This window comes from Muntiacus reevesi, chromosome 21, assembly GCF_963930625.1.
Source record: "Muntiacus reevesi chromosome 21, mMunRee1.1, whole genome shotgun sequence".
Taxonomy (NCBI): Eukaryota; Metazoa; Chordata; class Mammalia; order Artiodactyla; family Cervidae; genus Muntiacus; species Muntiacus reevesi.
In genome coordinates this window covers 1,665,370-1,675,509 of record NC_089269.1, presented here as the reverse complement: position 1 = coordinate 1,675,509, position 10,140 = coordinate 1,665,370, and the positions used below count along the sequence as shown (strand labels likewise).

Genomic DNA, 10,140 nt, shown 5'->3' with positions numbered 1-10,140 from the left:
GGAGTAATAGAAGAATATAAAGATCCTTGCATCGATCTCAGACAGCTTTCAAGGGCCATCTCAACAAGAGGGCTCCCAGTAGGATTGGCTGGGTCCTCTTACATAAAACTTATTAGAGTTAAATCTCTTCCTCTACTTGATCGATACCACTTCTTTTACTTTCTTCTTGGTGTTGGTTCCGGGAGAACTTCCCAGTAAATGTCCTCAATGCAAAGGTTTGTCTCAGGGGATGCCTCTGGGAACTCAATGTGAAATAGGTGGTGCTGGAGTAGTCTGAAAACACAACCCTAAAATGAGATTTTGAAGCTGAATCTCTGGCTGGTGAGAAGAGCCCTATCATTGGTGGTCAGTGTAGAGACAGCCTTTTGTGTGAGATAAGTGGGACGATTGTCAAAACTTGTACAGGCTGTGAATTTGGATGCTGTACTTCGAGAAGGAAATGCATTAGTAGATGCAATGTATAAAGTAGTTAAGAAATGCAGAGCAATCATGCTTACAAGGATGATGGAATGTGATGAGTGCTGTTGGGGGCAATTGATGATTTGAAAAAGACTATGAAATGCTGAAGGTGACTAATCACAAATTAAGGACTAAATATGAAAGATGGTTGGCCTCAAAGGCAGCAAGTAAACAGACTTATATTTCCAACTAGAGAGTTCTCTGTGCCTTTGACATTCTTGCCACTTCTAGTTCATCCAGTTCAATTAATGTGGTGCCAGTGATGTAGTGGATAAGCGTGGTGTTTGTGAGATGTCCTCATAGTTCTAGTAAGCCTCCCAGTTATTTCAGACTCTGCATGCTAAGAGGCCAACAGACAAGAACGATGAATCAATGTTCTCACAGATGTAATTGACCTTAATCTTAACGAGGAGTTGGAGATGCTATTATATAGGAGGGCCCGTGAAGTGTATGTTTGGTACCAATTAAGTAACCATGCACAAGTTGCTTGATTTCTATGGCTCAATTTCCTCATCTATAAAATGGAGATAGTAATAGTGGGAATAATAAGTGTCATTATGAGAATTAAATTAATACAGAATTGAGAATACTTTTAGATATATAATATGATATACAAATACTGCATAATTTTAGCTCTCATTGTTTCTATGACTTTTACCCAAATTTCACTGCTCACATTTTTAAAAAGGATATCATACTTTTATTTCATTAGTGACATCATATTTTTGATAATTTTATATTTTGCTGCTATAGGCCTTATTTTCACCTTATGGATTTGTGCAACGAAAGTATGACTTTCAGAGACAAGTAATACATTTCTAGGCACTGATCCACAATTCAGTTGAATACTACCACATTAATGGTGGACGCTGGCTACAGTTGTCATTTGGTTAGCTAAACCTTTCTAAGTATTACTGATAGAGAACACAAAGGCCAAAAACATTATTTTCTAGATTTTCCCATTAAGGATCAAAAAGTACAAAGTATACCTTGATTTTGCTAATCATGGTGAGGATTTTCTAACTTATGATTATGCAATTCTTCATATACCAAATATATCTGAAAACTGCATCTGGTAACTTATAGTATTGACAGCCTAAATGTTAGGCAAACACTATTTCCCAGATCAGTAGATCTCAAACGGGAGGTCAGACGTGTATAAGAATCCTAAGTAAATGTTATAAGCTCCTCTCTTCCACAACCCCACTCTCTTATATACAATAACCATTTCCACCTTGGGACCGGTGAGAATGTTGGACGTGGCAAACGGACAAGTCCCCCAGAAACGTCTAATAATTCCTCATGCCCAGCATCCACTCCTCATTTTTCTGGTTAAAAACTCTGGTTCAGAGCCTTTTCTTTCATTCTGCTCCTAATTCTCTTTCCAGGAAAGTTATTCAAACTTTTTAAAGCTACTCCATCTGTACAGTTTTTCATTCATATTTCTTGAGATTTTTCTTTCTGCATTAGAGAAAATTTGATAATCTCCTTATCTATAATATCTCAAATCCAGCTATTTCTCAAGACCTTGACTCAGAAACTCTCCCTAGAAAGTTAATCCTTTTCTGAAAAACAAAAAATTACTTTCTCTTTTCTCTATTCCTTGATAGACCTTTATTTAAAAAGCCATTAAGATATATAGATAGTTGACCATTGATATGCCATTTTTATGTATTCCTTGAAGACAAAGCTCTGCCTTATTCAGTCATATGTCCCCTATATCTGCTCTAATGCCTGGGACATAAAAAACCTTACTTATATACTTTTTCCATTGTTCTTTATGGAGTCAACATAATAGGATGTGGTAATTCTTGGCATTCTCTGTGTACAAGCATCACCAGGGGAATCTGTCTAAAAGTAAGTTCCTAGCCTGTCCTAGAAGAGAATTTTATTTGATGGATCAGGAAAAGAGCTAAGGGTGGCTTTTTCTGTAGCCAGCCCAGGTGATTCTAACAACGAAAGCTGTCAGGACAGCAGAAGAAGCAGCAGTCTAGAGTCAGGTCCACAGCCTCACAAATCTGGAAACTAGAGTTTGCCAGCAAACTTAAAGACAATCGGGATCAGAGTAACTAATTCACAACAAACATGATCATAACATTAATATAATAACATAAAATGAGAAATAAAACTATAGAAATACTTATCAACTAATCAGTTAATTTTCTCCTATAGGGAAATGAACAAGACATCAGTTCAGGTCAGTTCAGTCGCTCAGTCGTGTCCAACTCTTTGCGACCTCATGGACAGCAGCACACCAGGCCGCCCTGTCCATCACCAACTCCTGGGGGTTACCCAAACTCATGTGCATTGAGTCGGTAATGCCATCCACGCATCTCATCCTCTGTCATCCCCTTCTCCTCCTGCCTTCAATCCTTCCCAACATCAGGGTATTTTCAATCGAGTCAGTTCTTCCCATGAGGTGGCCAAAGTATTAGAGTTTCAGCTTCAACATCAGTTCTTCCAATGAACACTCGGGACTGATTTCCTTTAGGATGGACTGGTTGGATCTCCTTGCAGTCCAAGGGACTCTCAAGAGTCTTCTCCAACACCACAGTTCAAAAGCATCAATTCTTTGGTGCTCAGCTTTCTTTATAGTCCAACTCTTACAACCATACATGATCACTGGAAAAACCATAGCCTTGACTAGACAGACCTTTGTTGGCAAAGTAATGTCTCTGCTTTTTAATATGCTGTCTAGGTTGGTCATAACTTTGCTTCCAAGGAGTAAGAATCTTTTAACTTCATGTCTGCAGTCACCACCTGCAGTGATTTTGGAGCCCCCCAAAATAAAATCAGCCACCGTTTCCATTGTTTCCCCATCTATTTGCCATGAAGTGATGGGACCAGATGCTATGATCTTAGTTTCCTGAATGTTGAGCATTAAGCCAACTTTTTCACTCTCCTCTTTCATTTTCATCAATAGGCTCTTTAGTTCTTCATTTTCTGCCATAAGGGTGGTGTCATCTGCATATCTGAGGTTATTGATATTTCTCCCGGCAATCTTGATTCCAGCTTGTGCTTCCTCCAGCCCAGCGATTCTCCTGATGTACTCTGCATGTAAGCTAAATAAGCAGGGTGACAGTATACGGTCTTGACTGTATATTATACTCCTTTCCCGATTTGGAAAACAACCAGTCTGTTGTTCTGTGTCCAGTTCTAACTGTTGCTTCCTGGCCTGCATACAGATATTTTAGGAGGCAGGTAAGGTGGTCTGGTATTCCTATCTCTTTCAGAATTTTCCACAGTTTATTGTGATCCACACAGTCAAAGGCTTTGGTATAGTCAATAAAGCAGAAATAGATGTTTTTCTGGAACTCTTTTGCTTTTTTGATGATCCATCAGATGTTAGCAATTTGATCTCTGGTTCCTCTGCCTTTTCTGAAATCAGCTTGAACATCTGGAAATTCACAGCTCACATACTGTTGAAACCTGGCTTGGAGAATTTTGAGCATTACTTTACTAGTGTGTGAGATGAGAACAATTGTGCGGTAGTTTGAGCATTCTTTGGCATTGCCTTTCTTTGGGATTGGAATGAAAACTGATCTTTTCCAGTCTGTGGTCACTGCTGAGTTTTTCAAATTCGCTGGCATATTGAGTGCAGCCCTTTCACGGCATTATCTATTAGGATTTGAAATAGCTCAACTGGCATTCCATCACCTCCACTACCTTTGTTCACAGTGATACTTCCTAAGGCCCACTTGACTTCACATTCCAGGATGCCTGGCTCTAGCTGAGTGATCACACCATCATGATTATCTGGGCCATGAAGATCATTTTCGCATAGTTCTGTGTATTCTTGCCACCTCTTCTTAGTATCTTCTGCTTCTATTAAGTCCATACCATTTCTGTCCTTTACTGTGCCCATCTTTGCATGAAATATTCCCTTGGTATGTCTAATTTTCTTGAAGAGATCTCTAGTCTTTCCCACTCTATTGTTTTCCTCTATTTCTTTGCACTGATCACTGAGGAAGGCCTTGTTATCTCTCCTTATAAGATTAAAATCAGAAAGTTGTGCCTTGAGCTAGGCCAGTTACACAGGTGCTATTCCAATAAATGGCCTATTTGAACTTGCTTTATAATGAGAAAGTGATATCATACAGTAAATGTCATAATTATTTTTATAAAATTTCCTCAAGCAAAGAAGTGTAAATGAAAATTTATTTTAAGCAAAGCAGTTCTAATTTTGCTGCAGAGTTTGGTCTTTTACTTCTCTTAGAATGCAATTTCTAGGAAGGGTACTGTGCATCTTCATTTGGCAGATGAAGGAATTTTATCTTCATGGAATTCCCAGGTGGTGCTAGTTGTAAAGAACCTCCTGCCAGTACAGGAGACATAAGTCATGGGTTCGATCCCTGGGTTCGACTCTAGTATTCTTGCCTGGAGAATCCCATGGACAGAGAAGCCTGATGGGCTACAGTGCATGGGGTCGCAAGGAGTCGGGCACAACTGAAGTGACTTAGCACTTAGCATGCACATGCATACACATACTAAAAATCCATGCTGAAGTTAGAAAAGCTGAAACAAGATGCCCTTACAAATTGCAGGGGCAACTACAGAAATACAAAAAAGAGGATGCCATCATCACCATCCTGGCATCATCATCCTGGCACCATCATCATCAGGAGTTAAATGGACAACTCTAAGCAAATATCTCCTGGCAAGTGACCCCCCAAAAAAGCATCATGCTTCTGCCTAACAAAATAAGAATCCTTGAGAAGTGCTCCCCAAAGCAGCAAAACATACCCCCACCCCCCCAAAAAAAAACAAAAAAAAACTAAGGGGAAAACAGATTTAGGCAAGAAGAAAATAGAGAAAAACCCTAGATGAAGGTCTAAAGGAGGCAGCTTTATTCCTCAGGAAATTCACATTAATATGCTTCTAGAAAACACCTTTATCTTCTCTTTTTTCCCCCTTGAATCAGTTTAAAATAAAAGTATGGAGCCAAAAGTGCTAACATTTCAACTTCTGCTTGTTGAGATTTAAGTGGATTTTCATGAGTGAAATATGTTAAATAGCCAAACCTTTGCACTATCTACTTGACATTACAGTTTAATTTTCAGAAGATAAGGGCAAACAGCAATTTCAGTCTGTAGAATCAGTGGGATAAAATCACCACTGAGAAAATTATATGTGCAGTAGCTTTTTGTAACATGTCTCTAGAATATCAGAGATTAAAAACTAGGAGATTTGGAAATGAAAAAAGAAAACATTAAATTGAGGAAATATTTCATTTGCACAAAAGCTACTGATGCACATAAACAAGAATCTTTAAAATGTCATTCTGGTAGAACATTCGGGATATATTATTCACTTTAAAACCACTCTACAAATGGAGGATTTGCTGTTCAAAAAATTAAGGAGTTTGTATGTAATTCTTTTCACTTCTCTCCCACTAATTTACTGAAGGACCTTCGTAGCAAGTCTCTTAACTGCTCCAAGTCTATTTCCTTCTCACTTTCAAAAGACAAAAGAATTCTACAAATCTGGGGCCTTAGATAAACAATTAGTATATGGTAGATAAACGATGGCTAAAGAATCTTTGTTATCCGCCCGCCCTGAGATGAGAGGCCGAATTCCAAATGAGTGTTAGCTGGCTTTAGGAATTGCTAAGTGAGGAGGCCTCAGCTAGCCACATAGTCACAGGAAGAGCAAAGAGTCCGCCAACACCCATGTGCTCCAGCGTCCCAGGCCACCTGACAGGTATGTGAGTAGAGAAAACTTCAGATAACTCCACCCCAGCTATCATCTGACTGCAGTCATAACAGAGATCCCGAACAGGAACTGACCTGCTGACCCAGTCAACCAAAACATGTGAGAAAGTATAATAAACTGTTTGAAGATACTAAATTTTGACATAGCCTATTGCATTTCAGTAGATAACTGGAGGGCTTCCTTGATGGCTCAGAGGGTAAAGAATCTGTCTGCAATGCAAGAGATCCAGGTTCGTTCCCTGGGTTGGGAAGATCCCTTGGAGAAAGAAATGAGTGTAAAATTTTTGCAGAACTCTGGTTTCCTGCAGTAGACTTCACAAGTAGCTTCTGTAAAACTCTAGGATACTATAAGACGCTGCTAACGGGTTCCCCAGTAGAGAGCAGTTTTTTGAAATAAACATAAGTTTTGAGCTTCAAAAACTACAATGCTTGTGCACAAAGTGATGGACATTGACCATGCGGTTTTGTTATGAATTTCTTTATTGATTCCATATGGAGGCAAATAGTGGAGCTGAGTACTTGGTTTCCATTCTCCATTTTTGGCATGGAAAGCTGTTGACAATTAGTGCTTTCTGTATTACAAGAAGGGGATGATGTTAGGTTGATGATAAAAAACCTCTCCTTTCCAAATTATTTTTCTCAATTTCTTGTTATACATAATTGCCAGATTTGCAGGCATGAACAAGCTCTATTAGTGTAAAGGAATTATGAGGGAAATTTTTGTAATAAAGAAAAAAATCCTCAGTTTTATTTGCCTCTTTTCTGTTGCTGAACACATTGCAATACATGACTTGTGTAGATTAGAAATAAATTGTAATGGGACAATTTTTAACTGTTTTGCAATACTTTTCATTTAGTTATTTTTATATCTCTCTGTTTTATATTTCTTTTGTTTTTGCTGTTGTTGTTTAGTCACTAAGTTATGTCCCACTCTTTGCAACCCATAGATTGTAGCCCACCAGGACCTTTGTCTATGAGATTCTCCAGGCAGGAAAACTGGAGCAGGTTATCATTTCCTTCTCCAGGGCATATTCCTGACCCAGGGATCAAACCTGAGTCTCCTGCATCACAGGCGGATTCTTTACCGCTGAGCCATGGGGGAAGCTCATTACTATTTTCTATTTTACCAACATTTTTGAGGATCCAGTGTGTTCATTTTTGATGATAAGGTATATGAGAGAAGAAGAGAAATTTAGATCTGTCCTAAAAGAGTATTTTGATAAAGTTCATGATGAAGAAAATGAAGACCTCAATCACAAACTGTATGAGCTCATTTACTTATGACAAGTCACATGATGCTAAAAAGATTTTGTGCAGTAAACTAGAAACCAGTGGCTTCTCCATATATGTTTACTTGTCAACAGGCTTCATCAGTAAATGTCATTTTTCAAAGACTTTTTAATATTTATTTTTGTATTCTTGGCTGTTCTGGGTCTCCGTTGCTACATGGGCTTTTCTCTAGTAGAGGTGAGCGAGAGCTATTTGTTTAGCTGCGGCACTCAGGGCTTCTCATTGCAGTGGCTTCTCTTATTGCAGAACATGGGCGCTAGAGCCCCTGGCACACAGGCTTAGACATCCCATGGCATGCGGGGTCTTCCCAGACTAGGGGTCAAACCCATGCTCCCTGCTTTGGCAGGTGGGTTCTTTACCACTGGACGACAAGGGAAGTCCGGCAAATGTCATATTTTAGCATTTGCAAGATTCAAAAATAATTATGAATTTTATAATTTTTCTCTGTTGTGAAAAGCTGATCCCCAAAAGCAAACATCTCTTAATTTCTGGAAACACAGTATGTGCCTTGGACAAACTGACTTGGCATCTGTACCGATGGTCTTCTGTTAGAGATTTTTGTCTCTCTTATGAAAAAAGAAAACATTATCATAACATGCTATTTTCGTCACATCAGAAAGGTGCTAGAGTCAAATAGCCTTGGAGATGGAAAGATAGAAGCTCCCAATAATGGCCCCAAAATGGTTAGTTTTTCATAAACCAAAACAATTTCATTTAAGAATATTCTAGAAAACTGTGAATGCTTCTTAACAGGATGTTTTAACTGAAAGTATAATTGCAGAACTGCTATCAAGAAATTAGCCAGATTTTGCTGAAATGCTTTGAAGATGAAGCATGACTACATAACACTGATCTGCAGAACTTGGCTGGCATTCTTCATCACATCAACCATTTTTATATATCTCAGCAAGGTCCTAGAGAAAAATGTTTAGACTTCTAGGAATGTAATTCTTGAATATGAAGGGGAAATGGAATATTTATAAAAAACCATGTTGCAAAATAAATTATAAAATGTTTCATTTGCTGCTTGGGCCTGAGAGTAAGGAAAAAGTTCAGCAAGTTTCAAATCCTATTGAGAACCAAAAGTTTTGTTTGTTTGTTTTTGAGCACATTGCAAGGCTTGCAGGATCTTAGTTCCCTGACCAGGGATTGAACCTGGACCACAGCAGGGGAAGCACTGGGTCCTAACCACTGGACCACCAGGGAATTCCTCCCAAACTCTTTAGAATATGGTTGACCCTCTCGAACAGTCTTTATGTATGACTGAGTGAAGGAATCTATCTTTGAATAATCTTCTCAGCTGAAGAACGTGAATTTGAGAGACAAAGAAGAACTTAAGGAACTATATCTGACCTGGCAGGAAAGAGAAAATTGACTGAATTCTGGAAAAGTTATGGGCTTCTGAAAACAAAGCAAAAGTATCCTGCCATTATATCATAGCAATGAATGTTTTGCTTTGCATTTCCGTTTCTTGCATGTTTGTGTAAACTTTTTCTTGCTGATCAACCATCAAGAGCATGATACAAATTGTCTCATTTTTGTTGAAAATGTTATCTTGTGTGTTCATATCATTTTTAATCATAAAAATTAGAATTTGTGCAGCAAAAACACAAAACAAAGCAAAAATATAAAACACAGATTTTAGACTAAAGGTAAAATTTTACTTCTTCACATTTAGCTTCAAACATTACTTTTTATCATATGTAGATGCATAAATATGATCAAATAATCAACTTGTTTATATTTTGAAAGCCTATATTTGAGTCTTACATCTCTGATTAGAAAATGTATTTTTTTCTTTTTTTTTTTTTGTTTATTTATTTATTTATTTTTATTAGTTGGAGGCTAATTACTTTACAATATTGTAGTGGTTTTTGTCATTTTGCATCATATGTTGTATTTTTACTCAGCACTTTGGATTATGACTTTAAAGTTTTATTATTCATGTTGTTAATAGATGTTCAAATTGCAAATGGCCTTAATTAAATCAAATGGCAGCTTGTGTTGAAACTGAAATCTACCAAGCTTTCTTTTAGAAGAAGTAAATGTCATTTTGTCTTGAGACAGTTGTTTAACAGAAATGTGTTGTGTATACCTTATGACTGTGTAAAACTTATAAGATGGGAAGAAAAAGGTTAACTTTGTGAAAAGTAAAATTGATATATTATTTTTTCTAAAAAATTTGACCAAAATTCCTTTCACTCTTTTAAAAAGCCGTACGGGTCTTTTTTAAGTCTCTTTATTTTATATCAGAGTGTAGCCAGTTAACAGTGTTGTGAGAATCTCAGGTGTTCAACAAAACAACCAGCCGACACATAAACCTTATACATCCCCTTTCATTAAACAAAACATACTGTGCTGGACCTGTTACACACCTTATCTCACTAGCAAACACCATGAAGCAACATGCAATGAAACTTTTAAATTAATATGGATAAGGTTAGAAAACTTAAGCAGGATTTTTTTTTTATGAAAAATTGAAGTTTCTTACACCCATAGCAGCCACTTGTTTTAGCTATTATAATCTGTGTAGAGGGTGGAATCATACAGAATGAACAGGCTAATAAGTTAGCTATAATAAGTAGAACCATATTTGAAAATGGTATCTTGATGCAAAACAACGCTGGCATTTACTATAAGATTTTCTGATCTACAACTTACTGATCGATCAAATATACTG

The 10,140-nt window shown here is 37.5% G+C and overlaps 1 non-coding gene across 1 annotated transcript; it reads right to left on the bottom strand.

Moving 5' to 3' along the window:
- Positions 1-8,594: 8,594 nt before the first annotated feature.
- TRNAG-UCC (transfer RNA glycine (anticodon UCC)) lies at positions 8,595-8,666 on the bottom strand. The gene has a single exon. It is a non-coding gene; the product is annotated as a tRNA-Gly (tRNA).
- Positions 8,667-10,140: the final 1,474 nt, after the last annotated feature.